At 44.6% G+C, this 20,750-nt stretch overlaps 1 protein-coding gene across 1 annotated transcript in view; it reads left to right on the forward strand.

Moving 5' to 3' along the window:
- The window catches only part of LOC111966899 (microtubule cross-linking factor 2-like), an 84,143-nt gene that overhangs the window by 11,249 nt on the left and 52,144 nt on the right, over positions 1–20,750 (forward strand).

Genomic DNA, 20,750 nt, shown 5'->3' on the forward strand with positions numbered 1-20,750 from the left:
ACCACAAGTTAATAATGAAACCACAATAATCATACCTGGAACAAGCCACCTAACCCGCATGATACTGAGAGAATTCACGAATAATGACAATACGAGAAGACAAACATTAAGATAAAATAATTAATAGCGCAACCCACATTAAGATAATACCGTGAAAATCAACTAATTAAATATAACCAACTATCGATGCGAACCCATTACAACTCGAGTAAAATGACGATACTGGAACCACATAATGCAATAACTTACAACATTATTATCATACGTTATAATATACGAAACACCACGGAAGCCGCACACTCAGCAGGAACCGACACGGGAACTAGGGGAGAGCGAAACAGCGCAACCAAAACAAAACCCCACCGCGCAATCCACACACACCACCCACTTCACCCAGCAAACACACACACACACCCCCCCACCAAAAAGCAACAAAGACCCACGCCCACAAGTCACAAAACAAAAGAGAATATGAAATCACAAATCAACTGGGGAAACCAACATAATAATCCCAGAGTACCATCGGCTTAACCGCATTATGTATAATACTACCCGAGAGAAACAGACATTCAGAGATAAATACTGGAACAAACAATTCGGTGATAATACTGAACACATAATGATAATACTGAATAACATATATAAGCCAGAAGAATAACTATGGAACACATAATCAATGTAACAAGCCTACAAGATCCAATTAGTGTGAACTATTTTACTGTGCTGCTGAATACGACCCAATCAGCCAGAGAGACATATTTACTTACCCATATACACTGATGGGACAACCACATTAAAAGCCAACACTCCTTCCCAATGATCGTTTAAGCCAACCGCCATTCCAGTGACCGAACATACTAAACCGATAGCGTATTCTCAACATTCCACTATTCAGTAGATTTGTAATGAGAGTACGTCCTGGTCCAAATTAGGTAGTTGAAAATCCTCCCAACGGAATGGTGATTACTGTTAGATACTACATCAACTGTCGAACAGAAGCACACCCATTCCTACACTCGCAAATTTATGACACTGTCATCTATATCTGTATTGACCAAAACATTTATTTATTTGAGATCCAAGTCCAGGGGATGTGATCGACACCCTTTGACTATTAATCATTAAAAATGCCACACTGTTAAATGCACTGTCACACCTCACCTGCGACCAAACCGAACAATACCGCCACTGGGTTTAGCTGGGTTTGGCTATAGGTTACGCTGTGTTGAATAGGCTGGGTTAAGTAGGCTGGGTTTAGCTGGGTTTGGCTATAGGTTACGCTGTGTTGAATAGGCTGGGTTAAGTAGGCTGGGTTTAGCTGGGTTTGGCTATAGGTTACGCGGTGTTGAATAGGCTGGGTTAAGTAGSCWGGGTTAAGTAGCCAGGGTTAAGTAGGCTGGGTTAAGTAGCCAGGGTTAAGTAGGCTGGGTTTAGCTGAGCTGATCTGTTATTTGCCTGTCTTCAAGGTTTCATGTAAATTCACCAGGCTTGGAATAAAAGCGTGTCCGTTTTCAGTAAATGGAAAGTTTGGGACCACATACACGGTCAGACTGAACCACAATTGTATGTTGTCCTATATGTTGTGAAGTGACCGGTTTGAGTTTTATGATAGAGGGTTGTGTTTTTTGATTGGCCTCAAATAGGGACTAGTAACTTTTAAGCCAAATGTTGACATTTGGCCTTTCTTCATTTGGCCTCGCCGTATGTTTACTGGAAAGAGTTGAATAGAAAACTGTGGGAGGAAGTTGCTTTGTGCAAGTCTTTCTATCCTGATAAATGCTCCTGCTAAAAACACTGTTTGCTATCTACAGATATTGCGTTATGCTCAGTTATGCTCTAAGGAGAAATCAGATGTCCTCTTCTCTCAGTCTTGGCCCTCCCCCTGTGTTGACTAATCTGGAGTGGACAAAAGGAGGCCCCTTTCTCTCCTGCTGTCCCTTTATGGAGGCGAGGAGAGCAGGGAGGGGGGACTGATGACTGACCATAGCCTTGGCCCAGCTCTCAGAATGAGGTTAGGGCTGGCTGGCTTGTTGGCTAGCTGGTTGGGTAGCTGGGTGTCTGGCTGGCTGCAATGCTAACTCACTCAGTCACTGGCTGGCTGGCTGGCTGGCTGGCTGGCTGGTTGGCTGGCTGGCTGGCTGGCTAGCTTTGTGGTTGGCGGGCCTATGCTAAGCGAGGTACTGCTGCTGTGTTGTGCTTGGCCCAATGGAGAGGGCGAATTCTTTGCATAGCTGGCACCCTTCCGATCCAGAACTATTATGTGTGCCTGCCGATCCCTGGCTTCACCCTTTCACTGCCCACTCTGTCTCTGTCCTCCGTCAGTTAGAAATGTCTCCGTCCCTGAGAATCAGGGATGTGTGTATAAAGGTGAATAAAAGGRGGTTTGTAAGTAATGAATTGGTATTCTGTGGCTCCTGTCTGGGAGTGGAAGTGATTCTGCTGCTGCTGCAGGATTGAGGTAGCTGRTGGGCCTGGCTATTCCATTGGATTCTGCTGCTGGACGGTCTGTCTCCTGGGGTAGTGGAGGGGCTGAAGATGCTGGCCAGGTAGAGGGAGAAGAGAGTGAGAAGGAAGGGAAAAAGAGAAAGCAAATATGCAGTATTTGCCATGTTTTCCTTCTTCTCTGTTTCAATGCAGACATGTAATAATGGTCCATTTTAATAATTGAATAACAATCCATTCAGAATCTAATTCGACAAACAAAATGTAAAATGACTGGTGGTACTTATTTGGTCTATTACTTATAAGACATGGAGAAAATAGTACATTTTATGTTTCCTCCCTTAGCTTGTGGCAGGCTGTGACATACTGTGCTCTATAACATCAGACCTTCCCCCCAAACATTTCAATGCTTATTACCTCAGTGGGTTGAAAGATGTGGTCAGTAATATTTGAGTCCATATGTAGGATGCATGAACCATTACACCTCGGTGAAACCCAGATTGGCTGCTGACTATTTGTCATATGTCTTCCCAAGACAATCTGTTTAAAACCCGTCGTAGGCTCTCAGCGTTTCGTCGTGTAAATGCATTGTGAAGGATCCGCCATCCACCCCTCTAAACCAATGGAAAATGTTGGGATTAGAAGTAGGGTCACCAGTAAGGACAKCTCTCTGAGATTAGATACATTTTTTTGTGGTTTGGGCTGCCTGTGTCTAGCGCATTGCCCTCTGTTAACCAGCTACCTTTTTGATAAGAAGTGATTCCACACAAATGGACAAAGGGAAGTGGAATGCTTGCAACCCCTCCCCTTTCCAACACAGACAGAACACTGCTGATTAAGGCTTTTCTTCATCCCCTCCGTTCCTCACCGCTCCCTGTCCAGTCCTCCTCTAATTCCAACTGCATCGACTCCCGTTGCAGCTGTTTTGACCCTCTGAAGGTGATGAGGCTGGATTGGAGGGAGGGATGGAGTGATGCAAGGGGGTTGGGTTGGGTTGAGGTAGGGCAGGGATGGGGGGTTGGGGTAGGGGTAGGGAGGGGAGGGGTTTGGGTGGTTGGGTTGCAGCTGGAATTGGCGAAGGGGGCAGGCAGTCAGGAAAGATAACGCCTTTAAGTGTAAACATCCAGCAGGACATCTCTCCCTCCCGCTTTCTCTCTCTCTTTAGCTTGTTCTCCCTCTGTCTTTATTTTTCTCAATCTCGCCACCCCTCTCCCACTTTCATTCCCAGTCGCTCCCTTGCATGTTCTCTTTCTCTCTCTCTCTCTCAATTCAATTCAATTCAATTCAATTCAATGGGCTTTATTGGCACGGGAAACACATGAAATAAAAAAATAAAAAAATATTACACTCACACGTTCCAAACGAATAAAGACATTTCAAATGTCATGTTATGTCTATATACAGTGTTGTAGCGAATAGTGCAAATAGTTATCTCTCTCTCTCTACCTTTATAATAGTTTTTCTCTTGGAGGACATGGGCAGACTGGGCAGTGTTTTATGTTTGCTGGTGTGTATTTCTGGGCTTTCATTACCCCAGTGATTTAGTGGGATCGCAGTGGAGACAGTTTAGGGACACAGACCTCTGTAGCAGTCAATCCCAAGGCCTAATGCACTCCTTTTGTATTGCAAACCCCACTCGTTACGCTATTACTTATCAAGGAAACACTATACCGAGCCTGCCCCCATTTTATTTATGCCTTCAGGAAGTGCTGTTGTCCCTTTGTTTGTAGGAGGCTGAGAGAAGCATGTCCTTGAGCAGAGAGAGGGGGAGGAGCCTTACAGGCAAAGGGAAAGTCAGTGGAGATGGAGGACATGTGACCGTGAGCTACTTCCTTATCAGTCACATGGTTGTTTCTCCCAATGAATGAATGATTATGCTCTGGGCTTGAGCCATTGATCATGCAGTGCTTTACAACATGCAGAAGAGCTGAATACCCGCATAAAAAATACAATAGTATACTATACTAACATGGGGCGGCAGGTAGCCTAGTGGTTAGAGCGTTGGGCCAGTAACTGAAAGTTTGCTAGATTGAATCTCTGATCTGTCGTTCTGCCCCTGAACAAGGCAGTTAACCCACTGTCCCTAGGTCGTCATTGTGAATAAGAATTTGTTCTTAACTGACTTGCCTAGAAAAATAAATAGAAATACTATAGTATTCACTGTAGTGTTTTTATTGACTTTACTGTAGTCAGCAAAAACACTACAGTGAATTCTGTKGTATTTACTATATTATGTACTGTAGTGTACTGTATAATACTGTAGTATTTACAGTTAACTATAGTATAAATACTGTAGTAAAAGACAACCGTAGTAAATACTATAGTAATTCATGTAGTGTTTTTGCGGACATTACTGTAGTATTTACTATAGTGTTTTGTTTCATTAACTTTGACATAGAAGTGGAGACTTTCTCCTTCAGGAAACCTACTGGAGAAATATTAAAAGAGCAAATGCTCCATAACCTGTAAGTAGGTAGGACCTAGCAGCTCTCACAGTCTCACGTCAGAATTAAATGTTCATCCATGTTTCTCAAAACTCACATTTCAAAGTTGTTCCAAACGTCAAATTGTTCCAAACGTCAAAGTGTTTAAGGTTATGTTTAGCCATTAACTCTGAATGTTTAAGTTTTGGCATTAACTCCAAATGGTTAAGGTAAGGGTTCAGGTTTGGGATAGGCTTAAAACAATATCAAAAACAATTCTCAATAGCTGGATTTGAACTTYCAAACTTTGGAATCAGAGGCAGACGCTTATGCCCATTCGCCATCCCCCTAGCAAAACCAAAACCTACTTAAATGTAACAGTGCTCACTGTTTCCCCCCCCCTCTCTAGTTTCCACATTATCTCCCAACATCCTCAGACATGGATGGATGTCAAATACTGTATCATGGATGACCTTGTTAGGTAGAGCTGGGTTCTGAATAGACAGTTCAGAGCTTCTGCWCTTTTCTATAACCTGTAGGGAACACAATATATGGTCTATACTTGGCATGTAGGTTTCTCAGTTATGGGTGGCACAAATTGCGTTATGGGGGAGGGGAATGGGCAGGGTGTATGCAAATGGTATACAGTAATATTTACTAAAGTTTAAAAAGTGTAGTATTTTTTGGACTAGTGTTTTTGCGTACATTACTGTAGTATTTTCTACAGTGTTTTTTTCTTCCTTGGATAATATTGTAGTATTTACTATAGTATTTTACAGTATACTACAACATTCTATAGTAAGTACTACACATGATCGAGGGACACTACAGAGGGTAGAATAGTATTCTACAGTATACTACCGTTTGTTATATAATTCTATAGTTATTACTGTAGTATTCTCTAGTAAAGTGTAATATTTTTAAAAAATGTGGGTAGTAGACAACGTTGTTTTCTTTGGTACCTTGGACAATGTTCCATCTTCTGGCACTTTGCCACTGTGGTCCACTTTAGTTAACACCCAACGGTGGTGTTATTCCGTTAGGTTACAGTGGAATGGGGTCAGGTATTTCACCATGGGCACACACACACACACACACACACACACACACACACACACACACACACACACACACACACACACAACACACACACACACACACACAACACACACACACTGTTCCGCTGCATTAGGTGGGTCCTGAGTACTTCTCAGGTTTAATCTGGGATTCTCCGCTCAGCCCAGGCCCTGCCAACAAATCAGGTCGCTGGTGGGCGAAGATCACTTGTCCCAAATGGGCTGCTGTCGTCGTGTGTGTGTGTGTGTGCTCTGATTAGAACTCCTCACCATGCTGCTTGCAATCCAGTGGTTTGGGCCGAACTGAGTCCCACCATGCTGCAGATCTCCAGACCTGCAAACCTCCAGCATGTAACGGAGCCTTTTCTGATAATGACTGTCTCTTTCCCGCTCCCCTCAAACTGTCCATCCTAAAAACCGAGGTGCTTACCCTGGTCAAAACCTCTCCCACCCTAATGATGATTTATCTGGCCAGCTGTCTGTCTCTGATGAGGAGCGCCCTGCTCTGGGTGTGTTCCAGGACTGTGCCAAGTGCAAACAAACCTATTATGGGCCATCATGGAAACAAGCAGATGGTTATGGAGGCAGCTGTTTTTTCTGGTTCATTGTGATTGACCAGGACCTCACCTATGTGGCTCAGTTGGTAGATAATGGCGCTTGCAACGACAGGGTTGTGGGTCATTTCCCACAGGGGACTAGTACGAAAATGTACGCACTCACGACTGTAAGTTGCTCTGGAGAAGAGCAACTACTAAAATGTAATCACTGTCGTGCAGCACTAAATAGGATGTAAATATAGGCCACCGTACCTTTTATTAGCCTAATGACTAAAATAGAGAGAGAGCAGAAAGCAGGTGAAATGGGGAGAAGCTAAAAAGAAAGGTGAGGAGAGAAGGCCAGTGAAGACAAAGGAATGTTCCCAGTAGCGTTTCTGGGTGGATAGAATGAAGCTTCACACAATGAACCCTGAGGGACATTCAGAGGTTTGTGAGGAGCTGCTGAAGGACCAGCGATCCCTATGGAGGAACATAAAATACCTGCAGAAGAACACAAACGCACACACACACAACACAACACACACACACAACACACACCCACACACACACACACACACACACACACACACACACACACACACAACCACACACACACACACACACACACACACACACACACACACACACACACACACACACACACACGTCTCCCCCAAAAATAAACGCATATACTCATCACAAAATCCATGTGACATCTTGGAGCTGGCATGGGCCATTTCCTCATGCACGAGTCAGGCACAGCCAAGCAACAGTGTTGGAATTTTTCAAACACATCATACCCCCCCCCCCCCCCCCCTAAGGAATCGCAAGGTAATTTAATGCTCCAATACAAATCCACATGAAAATTGAGAAGAGTCAGCCAACTGTGGAATGGATAGATCCTCAGACAGCGACCTCAGGCTATTATAGCCTTCATCCTCCTCCTCAGTACAGAGTGAAAACACTGTGGACATAGAAACACATGCAGCAGACAAGAGTGAATGAGAGCACTGGAGCCCTGACAGGTTACATGAAAGGCATGTTTATATCCATCCCCTGTTCGTCTCTCCATCCCCAGCCAGAAAATCCACACCTGAGCCGAGTCTGAGTGGGAAGGCAAGAAAAAAAAAGAAGGAGGAGAGAGAGAGAGAGAGAGAGAAGAGAGAGAGAGAGAGAGAGAGAGAGAGAGAGAGAGAGAGAGAGAGAGAGAGAGAGAGAGAGAGAGAGAGAGGAGAGAGCAGAGAGCAAGACACATCTAAAAATACCTCTCCGTTCATCACCCCCCTGAGCAGAAACTGGTTTGTTGGTTTTAAACAGCTCTCTTTTCTCCCCTTTCTAACCCCCCCCCCCTCTCCTCTTGTTTTAAAGACATTAAAAGGTTTTTAAAGTGTCCGATTATCTCACGCAGTGGGACCTGTTGGATGTGGCGAGGAGAGGTCTTCTACAAGGTTCTATTTGTACCATGCAGTCTTCAGGGAGCCATTGTAGTCTGGAAACAACAGGTTAAAGCCAGGGGGAGGTGGGGTTGAGGATGTAGGCGGTAGACGGTTCTATTGACATCCTTACCTTTCCTCACCAAAGTTTAGTGGGGAAGACTAATTGCTCTCAAGAGTACATCTGTTCTATGTTTGTGTGTGTGTGTGTGTGTGTGTGTGTGTGTGTGTGTGTGTGTGTGTGTGTTGGTGTGGGTGTGTGTGTGTGTGTGTGTGTGTGTGTGTGTGTGTGTTGTGTGTGTGTGTGTGCGTGCGTGCGTGCGTGGCGTGCGTGTGTGTGAGCGATGCTTAAACGGCTGCTGGTCAGAGAATTACACATGAATTTGTATATACAATACCAGTCAAAAGTTTATTTTTAACTATTTTCTTATTGGTGAATAATAGTGAAGACATCAAAACTATGAAATAATACATATGGAATTATGTAGTAACCTAAAAAGTGTTAAACAATATTTGAGATTCATCAAAGTAGCCACCCTTTGCCTTGATGACAGCTTTGCACACTCTTGGCATTCTCTCAACCAGCTTCATGAGGTAGTCACCTGGAATGCATTTCAATTAACAGGTGTGCCTTGTTAAAAGTTAATTTGTGGAATTGATTTCCTTCTTAAAGCGTTTGAGCCAATCAGTTGTGTTGTGTCAAGGTTGGGGTGGTATACAGAAGATAGCCCTATTTGGTAAAAGATCAGGTCCATATTATGGAAAGAACAGCTCATATAAGCAAAGAGAAACGACAGTCCATCATTACTTTAACCTCTCTGGGATATGTGGGACGCTTGCGTGGCCAATAGCCAGGGAAAATGTAGAGCGCCAAATTCAAGAAAATGATATAAAATCAAACTTTCATTAAATCACACATATAAGATACCAAATTAAACCTACACTCGTTGTGAATCCAGCCAACATGTCAGATTTCAAAAAGGCTTTTCGGRGAAAGCATAAGATACTATTATCTGATGATAGCACAACAGTAAACAAAGAGAGTGTAGCATATTTCAACCCTGCAGGCGCAACACAAAACGCAGAAATAAAATATAAATCATGCCTTACCTTTGACCAATTTCTTTTGTTGGCACTCCAATATGTCCCATAAACATCACAAATGGTCCTTTTGTTCGATTAATTCCGTCCATATATGTCCAAAATGTCAATTTATTTGGCGCGTTTGATCCAGAAAAAAAACAGCTTCCAATTTGCGCAACGTCACTACAAAATATCTCAAAAATTACCTCTAAACTTTGCCAAAACATTTCAAACTACTTTTGTAATACAACTTAAGGTATTTGTAAACGTTAATAATCGATCAAATTGAAGATGGGTCTATCTGTTTTCAAAACAGGATGACAACAAACTAACGATACTTTTCTAGTCTTGCGCAATTCTCAAACAGTACACATAACGTTACACTGATTCCAGATGGCCGTTCTTCTTCATTGCACAAAGGAATAACCTCAACCTATTTCCAAAGACTGGTGACATCCAGTGGAAGCGGTAGGAACTGCAAACAGGTTGATTAGAAATCTAGTATCCCAATGAAAACTCATTGAACAGACGGTGACCTAAAAAAAAAAGAAATCTGAATGGTTAGTCCTCGGGGTTTTGCTACATAAGTTCAGACATGATTTTAACAGTTTTAGAAACTTCAGAGTGTTTCTACTAATATATGCATATCCTCTATTATATTCTGGGAGACATAGTAGAATGAAAGTGTTTGAAATTGGGACCGCTATTTATCACAAAAAAAATTGCTGCCCCCATATCTAGAGAAGTTAAGCCATGAAGTCAGTCAATCTGGAAATTTCAAGAACTTTTACGTTTCTTCAAGTGCGAGTCGCAAAAAATCATCAAGTACTATAATGAAACTGGCTTCATGAGGACCGCCACAGGAAAGGAAGACCCAGAGTTACCTCTGCTGCAGAGGATAAGTTCATTAGACGTTACCATCCTCAGAAATCGGCAATTAACTGCACCTCAGATTTCACCTCACAGAGTTCAAAGTAACAGACACATCTCAACATCAACTGTTCAGGAGGGACTGCCGTGAATCAGGCCTTCATGGTTGAATCTGCTGCCACAAGAAACCACTACTAAAAGGACACCAATAAAGAAGAATCTATGCTTTCGCGGCAAGAAAAAACACGAGGACATGTGACATTGTAGAACGATGGAAATATGTCCTTCTGATGAGTCCAAATTGATGTGATCTTCTGTTCCAACCGCCGTGTCTTTGTGAGACGCAGAGTAGCGATGAACGGATGATCTCCGGCATGTGTGTGTATTCCACCGTGGAAGACACTAGAGGAGGAGGGTGTGATGGTGTGGGTTGCTTTGCTCGGTGACAATGTCAGTGATTTTTATTTAGAATTCAAGGCACACTTAACCAGCATGGCTACCACAGCATTCTGCGGTTGATACGCCATCCCATCTGGTTTGCGCTTAGTGGGACTATCATTTTTTTCCCAACAGGACAATGACCCCAAAACACCCCTCCAGGCTGCTGTAAGGGCTATTTGACCAAGAAGGAGAGTGATGGAGTGCTGCCTCAGATGACCTGGCCTCCTCAATCACCTGACCTCAACCCAATTGAGATGGTTTGGGATGAGTTGGACCACAGAGTGAAGGAAAAGCAGCACAATTGCTCAGCATATGTGGGAACTCCTTTAAAGACTGTTGGGAAAGCATTCCAGGTGACTACCTTATGAAACTGGTTGAGAGAATGCAAAGCTGTCATCAAGGCAAAGGGTGGCTACTTTGAAGTATCTAAAATATATTTTTTGATTTGTTTAACACTTTTTTGGTTACTACATGGTTCCATACGTGTTATTTCATATTCTTCACTATTACTCTTATTATTCTACAATGTAGAAAATAGTAAAAATAAAGAAAAACCCTTGAATGAGTAGGTTTGTCCAAACTTTTGACTGGTACAGTATGTCAGAATAATCTGCGCACTAGACTGTGGCATTAATTGCCCAGGTTTCAAATGTGCTGCAAGGTGCCACTTTACWCAACATGCTGCTTTCAGGGAAAAAAAGGATCGGAGGGAATCGTCATTGAGCGGTCTCGCACGCAGCCCCTTTTCATATACCCTTATCGGAAGACCCGAAGTAACCCTCTCGGCCATTTTGACAGGGGAAGAAACCCAGATGCAGGGATGTGTCTGTGATTTATGATGATTGGCACATTTATACGGATTCTCCAGGAGGAGCGGGGCCTATCAGACCGAGCGGTGATTAGGGTGGACTGGGTGATAGGCTTCCTGTCCTGGCAGGTCATTTGTAAAGTCCCCCACCGCCACACACCCTGTCTGAACCGACTGCCTTGGCCCAAGACTAATAATAGTTTTACCAGATGTCTATTCGGAGCTCTGGCTCCGATAAGGRCCCAGACTCCACAATCCCAGTCATCCTACCAGACCAAGGCAGTGACATCATCAACATGCTGCCAGTTGCACCTGTGTTTACTGTGATATTCAACAAGGTAATGGGAATAGGCCAATTACCTGTTATGCTGGCTATGCTGTCACTTTGGACCTTGGTTGCCATGGCTACCCAAACTCAGACACCTGTTTGGTTAGACATATTAGCCTCTCGGTCACATCAATTGGGATTAGGTTTTATAGCGAGGCTTATGGTAAAGACTATAATAAGCCAATGACAGATCCCTAACAGAGAAAACAAAAGACAGAATCGTAGAATAGTAGGACAGTAGGGACGTTTTATTATCTCGAAAATGTGGCCTGCTGTATAGAATGAGTATATTGAACGAATGGCAGTTGTGTGACTACAGAATGTCACCACCAATGGTTTCCATCACGGCATGTATGTCTGTCTGGTTCCACGTCAGGAGCTTTGAACCAAYGTTGTTCTCCAGGGTTCTAAGTAGGGGTGTAACGGGGTTCGGTACACGGTTTTTGGGTCACGGTTTGGTTTCGGTAAAAATGTAATTCCAACAGTTACTCTTGTTAACTGTTGTTTATTTGGCAAAATAAAACGCACCCTATTTGTGGCCCAAGTTCAGTTTCTGTGACATCATTCACAGTGTTCCTGGCGTTGTCTGCTGTGACAGGGATTGATATGTTGGGCCTCAAGTAGAGGTCTAAAAAGTTAGACCCGTTCCGAAATGTACCTGGGGCTTTCCCATCTGGACAAATATGCATAAATACATTTTTCAATATAGAGACCCATTCCAGGAGGACTCCGAACGGAACACGAGCACGACCAGTTTCGTATAGACGTGGTCGGATCCGAGTAAAGGAAGCAGCAGAAAAGTCCATTTGTAAACTACTTTATTAACCAGACCTGATACAGCGCGAGGGAGAGCAGGCAGAGGACAGGTGTGTGTACTGTGAGCGAGTGAAACGGGAGCAGGGAGGGAGGGAGGGAGGGAGGGAGGGAGGGCTGACTTGCGCTAGTAGACTAACTTCTAGCTTGTCATAGCTAGGTTGTTTATCATCCAAAATGATTGCGTAGTACCTGTCTTGACCGCATCAAACCGAGAGAAGCTAYTTGGCTAAAATAGCTAGCCAGCTATCTTTCTTCCTGTCCTACAGTTACAAATAACAACACCTCCATTCAGACTATTAAATAGCAGCCTGCCATTTGGCATTTGTTCATTGTAACATATACTTCTCATTAAACTTTTAATTCCATCATTTTAATTGCAACTTCCATTGATTAGATCATGTCCTAACTTGCTTTGCCACACACGGAGGCTCTATGACTGTAGTGGCGCTTTGATGACTTGTGATTGGCCCGACAACAACACCGAGCTACACGCGCCACCCTGCATAGACTATTCTCGTTGAGCAGCGGAGAACATCCTATTCACTTTTTATCCACAACTCTCTGTCRSTCGCCGTTGTAYTCGACTGTGAAGCCAAAATGTTCCCAAACTGGAGATTTTAAAAGATGACGGAGGATCCTTCTGGTTTATCGATCCCACCACATCAACAGTTCCCGGCTGCGCCGCACAAAAGGACAGCTTGAAATCCGCCACTTAAGATTAGAACTTTGATTACAACGTGCGCATAGGCTGTACTTGTTTTAACAAAATAGCCTACAATGGTTTTTCCAGCTCAGATTTACTCACGAGGCAATGGCATACAACGCAGTTAATGGCCTAGTGTTTCTTTTTTATTGTATTTTTTATGTATTCACTGGTGTTCACAGTGCGGACCGAACCGAGCAGTATGAAGACGTGTATCGTTAAGGCGCCTAATTCTAAGTGTTCTCTGTTTTCTCTGTTCTCCTCATTAGGTCCTGTCAGAACATTCCTGCCTCTCTCACTGACAGAAGACCGGTAGATCCTGACTCTCCCGGAGTCTCTCGCTCTCTCCATGTGGTGTGTGTTTGTGTGTGTGTGTGTGTGTGTGTGTGTGTGTGTGTGTGTGTGTGTGTGGTGTGTTGTGTTGTGTGTTGGTGTGGTGTGTGTGGTGTGTGGTGTGTGTGTGTGTGTGTGTTGCATGTTTTGCGGGGCGCAACTTTCACTGGGGACGGGGGGACATGTCCCCCCCCCCTCTACCTTCTGAAATTTGCCACCCCCCAAGTTTTTATCTTTGGAATGTGATACAAAACGAGGAAAACAATGCGGACGCCTCCGAGCGGTCGGGTATGCTGTTTGAAGCGTTTATCCGACTGAATTAAAAAATATATATATTATTATTATTATTATGTCCCCCCCACTTCTAAAACCAAAGTTGCACCCGTGTTTGTAGAAAAAACACCCTGTTATGTAAGAGACAAACATGTCGGCCTGCATCAGAAGGCTGAGAAGGAGCTGAGCTCCACTTGGACTTGATTTCTGTCTGTCTGTCTCTATTTCTAGCTCATTCTCTGTCTATCTCTCTCTCTCTCTATTTCTCACTATCTCACGCTCTCTCACTCTCTCTCTCTCTCTCTCTCTCTATTTCTCTCTCTCTTCTGTTTATCTCTCTCTTTGTCTGTCTGTCTGAGTGCTGTTGAGACTGTTAAGACAGTAGGACAGCAAAGGGTCAGGCTAAGAGCCTTACAGATGAAGTCATTTTAAAACCAGCAAAGCAGGATTTAGATCATTACTGATTAAATTGGCAGGGAATGAGACATCGATAATGAATCGGAGAATCCCAAATCTTTGAGTTTGACTGTTGAAGAATTGGAGTTTGACTCCTAAGTGTGTGTGTGGTTCTGGGTCTTTCCGTCTTGGGCCATTAGTGAGTGTCCCCTCCAGCAGACTCGGAGATGGTGGGATCCACCTCTCCTTACGTAACCCTCGTTCCATAAACCCTAGCTGTATGCTGAGCTGACGTAGCGTTGTTCCATGTCCAGTACGATCAGTCTTCCTGCCTCCCTGCTCTCCTTTACCCAGGGACGGGTCCTCGAGGCCCAGTCACGCTCCCCCAGACCACTGGGCTACTAAGCTGTGTGACGTGGCTGAGTGGAGCAAATGAGACGTGAGATTGATTGCTCAATTGGATGAGGAAAATTGCACCTTCCATTACTAGTGCGCCGTACACTGACCTGTCAGACCCTGAGAGATGGGGGAGGTAGAGAGGGGGGGGGGGGAGAAGGACAAGAAGAGAGAAGGGAACCATGGGGGACATCTAGATACAAAAATGACCCCCCAGGCATAAAAATGATTGTAACTGTATGTCCTCCAGGATTTAATGTGGTTTTAGAGGACTGGTGAGATCATCAAAACCACCGTGTTGTAGACCGTTAAACAATTACAACGTGGTCTGAGCCGGTCTGAGTTCTGTGAGCCGGTCTGTGAGTACACAGGGGCTTGACTGGGCAGGCTTCTTCTGAGTGTGTGTGGTCATGTGCCTGCCTGCCTGCATTAGTATGGGTGTGTGTGTGTGTGTGTGTGTGTGTGTGTGTGTGTGTGTGTGTGTGTGTGTGTGTGTGTGGTGTGTGTGTGTGTGTGCTCGTGCGTGCGTGCGTGCGTGCGTGCGTGCGTGCGTGCGTGCGTGCGTGCGTGCGTGCGTGTGCAGCAAAGTAGCATGCTGCGTGGCGGGGTGATATACTGTACACACCCACCCCTGCATTGTCTCTCCTAGAGCCCAGCACTACCCCATGCTGTGACACGTTTTTCTCTCCTCTCTCTCTCTCTCCTCTGATAATTATCAGTTAACTCCCAGGCAGCCGCAGACTGTAAGAGAGAAGGCTGGATGCACACAGTGAAATGAAGCACTCATCAATTATCACCTACAGATTGATGACTATTTCTGGCACTGCCAACCTCAGCATAGTCAAATCAAATCACATTTTACTAGTCACATACACGCTTGTAAGACTTGTAAGACCGCAATTATGCGCACATAGTGGTAATGTAGTCTCTCTTGACCTTCATGACCTTCATGTACATGGCTCGGGAGATGATCAGTAGTGTTATGTAGATAGGACATGCTGGACAAACCATCACAACATAAGAGTGAATCTGTCTTCTGCGGGAAGACTGTGTGATGACTGTGATGACTGTAGTCCATACCAGCTGGGTATTCATCTCTCTCTTTATTTCTCTATTGAACCACCCATCAGCACCACCACTACAGTTCGGGAGGAGCTGACGGCCAGTTTCAGCCTCAGTGCTCCTGTTTGGTCCTGTTTGGTCCTGCTTGCTCCTGTTTTGTCCTGCTTGGTTATGAAAGCACATAGATAGTTGCCTAGCTGTCACACAGGACGTGGCTTTTGTAAATGTCTATACTTCTATCTCCTCCCAGCGATGTTATCAGAGCAGGGGGGGGGGGGAGCTCTCCAAACTCATTTTGTGGCAGCAAGGAAAATAAATTGGCTGGCAGCCCCTCTTTACTGAGTGTGAGGGGTTTAGTCGAAAGAGGATGATTGGTGTGAGTTTGTGTGGGAGAGTGTGTGTGGGTCTGGTGGGGGGGGGGCTGGTGTCTGTGTGTATGTGTGTTTGCATATGCGTGTGCGTGCGTGCGTGCATGAGTTTGTGTGTGTCTTTATGTGTTAAGTGTGCACCTGCCCACTCAACAGAAAAAAAGCCAAACGAAAAGCTTTCCCTCTTGAACAGCATGCCCCGAGATACAATCAGATACAATCTCTTATAGATTGAAACTGAATCCATTTCATTGGCCTCGTGCATCTTTCTTCAGGGTGGAAAGAACTGTGAGAAGGCCCGTTGCCACTGTTGTTGTTGTGTAGGAGGCTTAATGAAGAGATGAGGTGAGCTATGAGGGGAATGCAGGGGACTGTCGCGCCCCTCTCCTTCGGCTGAGCGTCTGTCTCCGTTAGCGACCGGCTAACTGACGGCTTAATGAGCGTCAGGTGCTCCAGATTCTCCTAACGAGCGAGAGCAGGGGTGCGAGAGGCACATGCTCCTGAACTGAATTCTACTGAAAGGAGTGGAGAATGGAGGAGAGGAGATGTGAAGAGAAGAGAAGAGAGTAAGACGGTGTCTTGTCTATGTGGCTGTTGGGATATATACTGTTTAGGTCTTGTCTCCTCCTGCCTCTACTCCTCAGTAACTCTTAATAGACAGTAACGGCAGACAGGCATTTGATGGATAGCCCTTTTAAACACACATCCAAAAGCAGGCGAGGTGCCAGGTGGGGGAGGGAGACAGGGAGGGAGGGGAGGAGGGCTGTTAACTGGGTCAAACTGGCCTCCCAGTTCTGATCTGACTTATTTTGCTCTCTCATCCCAGTCGAGAGACGGAGCAATAGAGAGAGAACCTTTCCACACGACCAGTATCTGCCGCTCTGAAATGAAATATCTAATTGCCTACATTCTGCTCTGAGCTGAGTGGCCTAGTAATGCCAGCAGCGCACCACCCTGCATCCCACTGCTGGCTTGCCTCTGAAGCTAAGCAAGGTTGGTCCTGCTCAGTCCCTGGATGGGAGACCAGATGCTGCTGGAAGTGTTGTTGGAGGGCCAGTAGGAGGCACTCTTTCTTAATAAGATATATGTATATGCTGTCCCAGGGCAGTGATTTGGGACATTGCCTGGTGTAGGGTGCTGTCTTTCAGATGGGACATTAAACAGGTGTCCTGACTCTCTGTGGTCACTAAAGATCCCATGGCACTTATTGTAAGAGTAGGTGTGTTAAACCTGTAGTCCTGGTTAAATTTCCAATCTGGTCCTCGTACCATCATGGCCACCTAATCATCCCCAGCTTCCAATTGGCTCATTTATCCTCCTTCCTCTCCCCTGTAACTATTCCCCAGGTTATTGCTGTAAATGAGAATGTGTCCTCAGTCAACTTACTTGGTAAAATAAGGCTAAAATMTTACTTTTTTACTCCTCTACTGCCAGAATGATGTGTCAGAAATGTGTAATATCAGGCCTGYCATATTTCTTGTTTTCCCACTCCCCATCATAACAATGGTATCAAATGTATGTTTCCCTGTAGTTCCATCAGAGCAGGGATGGGCAACTCAAGTCCTCATGCGGCGTGACACTRRCCCCCCCATCCCTYGCAAACACAGCTGATTTAAACTAATTGCYTTCTWAACTGAAGATGATGATTAGTTGATTATTGGAGTCAGGTGTGTTAGCTGGGGCAAAAGTGGGACACCAATCAGGCCCCTGAGAACTGGAGTTATCCATCCTTAAATCAGCGGGACACTAGCTGCAATCCAAACACTTTWAAAAAAACTATCCCCTCAGCTCTCAAATTAAGTGGTCACTTCTGATGATGTATCATGACGTCTGACGAGTATACACTTGCAGGGCAAGGGGCGAGGGAGGAAGGAATGATTTTTAAATGGACAGCCCTTGGCCAGAAATTCATCACTCGTTCATCCTGCGATTATTGTGTTTTCAGCCACCGGTAGCTTGTGGGTGCTTTATATACGCTACAGTCAATTATGAGTACATGTCTACTTATATTAAATATATAATTATTAATATACACCAACTGTATGATAGGTAGCAAATTAATTAGCTAACTAGCGTTAACATGCCTAGCTGGAACTTCTGAAGAAGGAAAATCATTTATTTCTACAATTTCCAAAAGATAACCAAACAAAAACATATTTACTTTTAATGAGACGTGTTTCTAGCATCATGTGCATTAGTAGCACAATTTCTAACTCATTCACATTCYTTTTTACTTACACTTGTATGTTGACTTCTCCATTGATGTTGTTTTTAAGTTTTCGGGGACTTTCCTAAGTGGATGTACAATCGTCGTGAATTGAATTATGGGGAGGTTCAGGCCCRGGAGTGAACATAATTGTACACTCGCAAACTCGACTAAAAACGAGGGCTGAGGGGCTTACGTTGCAAACTTCCCTTGCTTGGCTAATCATTTGGACTGCCCTCCAAGATGGCGACGGGGATTCCCCAAGGGTATAAGGCGAGGGTAAGTGGACAAGGGTGTGTCTTTTATGAGTTTGAACCGCAGCCGTAGTCTGTATTGACTCGGTGGCCGCCATTTTGGTTAGAATAATGAGAAACATGTTTTGGTGGGTAAATATGATTGGCCCACACCTGTGTGTAATTAACCATGTTTTTACTGCAGGTGGGAAGAGCACGTACAGATGGCTTTGTTTTCTTTTGTTACTTATTTATGATTTCAATCATTCCATCCCTCTTTCTCTATTTTTCTCCCTGTGTGTGTCTCTCTTTGTCTCTGTCTCTGTCTCTCTCTCTTCCCCCTCTCCGTGTGGGAGTGTACAGTGTAAGCCTCACCTGCGTTTAGAGCCGAGCGTAGAGCAACTACACAAGGTCATACCAGAAATGTGCCATGAGAGACAATTGCATTAAAGTTATGTTTCATCAATTTCCCATTTCAACGTTGATGTCCTGTCAGAAAGGGGAGATTGCCTGGATTACACAAGTCATGTCTCCAGGAAAGTGTTTGATGAAAAGAGGTTTCAGAGAGCGATTCGTGTGATGTTTAATTCCAGTAGACAAACTGTAAAATCCCTGGCGTTTGAGCCGTTACTGGTTGTTAAATGGCAGTCAAAGCAGTCAGGGCAGGACCTAGGGGGTTCGTCCCAAATGGCAGCCCATTCCCTATATAGTGCACTATTTTAGACCAGGGCCCATAGAGAATCGAGTGCCATTTGGGACGTCACCCAGAAGTGACGTCGGCTTCAGCACATTAAAGGGAGAGATGAAAGGGTGGACGTCGGGAGCTCAGCTGGGTTTGATCCTAGTCTTTGTGTGGCTGCTTGTGACACTCATCTAAAGGGCAGCCGGATGGAGGAATAACTCCTTCACCTCAATTCTTTCTTTTATCTACATTTTGTTCCCACGGTGCATGGATTCTAATGGGCCAATTTGTAAAGTGTTATTGTGACCGTGACTTGGTCAACGTGATGCAACCAGAGACACAACCTCCACCGTTCAACYGCCTAGAAATGACCTCCTCTCCTCTGCACTCTGGAGTCGACTCTTTATCTAAACTGATCAAGCTAGTCAACATGCTGCGTCCCCTCAGGCTCAGAAAGAACTCCCTCACTCTGGCCACTCAACCCCTATATGCCCCAGGGCACCATTATAACAGTGTTTCACAGTGCTAATTACAACACCTCGTCATAAACACTGCTCCTCTCTCTCCCAGTCTCAGAAGCATATGATGGAAGGTGTCACTGCTGCTCGACGTGGAGGGTGGCCACAGAGGGGCGAGGGGGCTCTGTCGTCAAAGATGGGGGTCTATTTTTAGGGTTGTAACAGGGTCTGTTTGTTTGGGATGGTATATGGGTGCGTGCTGTGATTCCGTGGTAAAAGCGAGAGAGGGGGAGGAGAGGGAAAGAGAGGGAAAGAGAAGGTGGGGGCGGGAGAGTTGCCTGCAGAAGGGATCAGGCTTTCAGGAGCTGGCCAATCTGCTAGCTCCTTGTGTAGACAATGGACATGTACACAGAACCGCCCCTAGCCTTTAGGGAGCGCTAGGCAAACCATTTGCAAACCTATGGACGCCGGAGAGAAACATCTTAAGTTTTGAAGTAAATTTCCTGCAATTCTACACATTTTGCCATGGGGCGAAGATACATTTTTATAACTAATTTCGTGCAATTCTATTCGTTTTGCCATGGGGCGGAGAGAACTTGTTTTCAGTTTTAAAGCAAATTTCCTGAAATTCTACACATTTTGCCATGACTTATGCCATGTTAATATGATACTGTATCTGAGTGAGAGTGACTAACAAAATCAATGGGGGCCCCCTGGAGGTCAGGGCCCCTGGGCAATTTGGACATGATTACAACAAGTTTAGATAGCTTGGTAGACTAACTTTACTCATCAAAATGAAAGTGCTGACGTGGGCTAATTGATTGACTAGCATAACAAGTGGAAAACTGCTGACACCACCACATTTTGAAATTCTACTATTCTAACGGGACTGAGCCCCCCCCCCCAAAATGCCTATGTCGCTTATGCCCAGGGCCGGCCCTGCATGTACAGTAAAGCCAATATATGCTGAATAGAAGGGAGTGAGGGGTGGATGGATGAAGTGAATGACTGTCCAGGTCCCACCTCAATGATTTTGTATTGTCTGCATGTACAGAACAGATTTCCAATATGTGTATTTGTATATACTGTATCTGTCAGGCCTATGTGTTTAGTATACAGGTAAATACAACATTAGAAAATATAGTGTGTGCAATAATGTATGTGCACGTTAACACCTCTGAGTAATCCATATGCAAATAATCACATTTCCGGTAGGGACGGGCACGGTTAATCGAACGTCCGGATATCTGAAAGGACGTTGGTATTCTATTACTTGAGTGTTCATGTAAAAAAAAATATATATATATATAAAATGTATGATCCTTGTGACATTTTTATACCATGAATGACAAGGATATACCATGACATTTGAAATTCTTAATTT

The sequence above is a fragment of the Salvelinus sp. IW2-2015 genome, linkage group LG7 (genome assembly GCF_002910315.2).
Source record: "Salvelinus sp. IW2-2015 linkage group LG7, ASM291031v2, whole genome shotgun sequence".
Lineage (NCBI taxonomy): Eukaryota > Metazoa > Chordata > Actinopteri > Salmoniformes > Salmonidae > Salvelinus > Salvelinus sp. IW2-2015.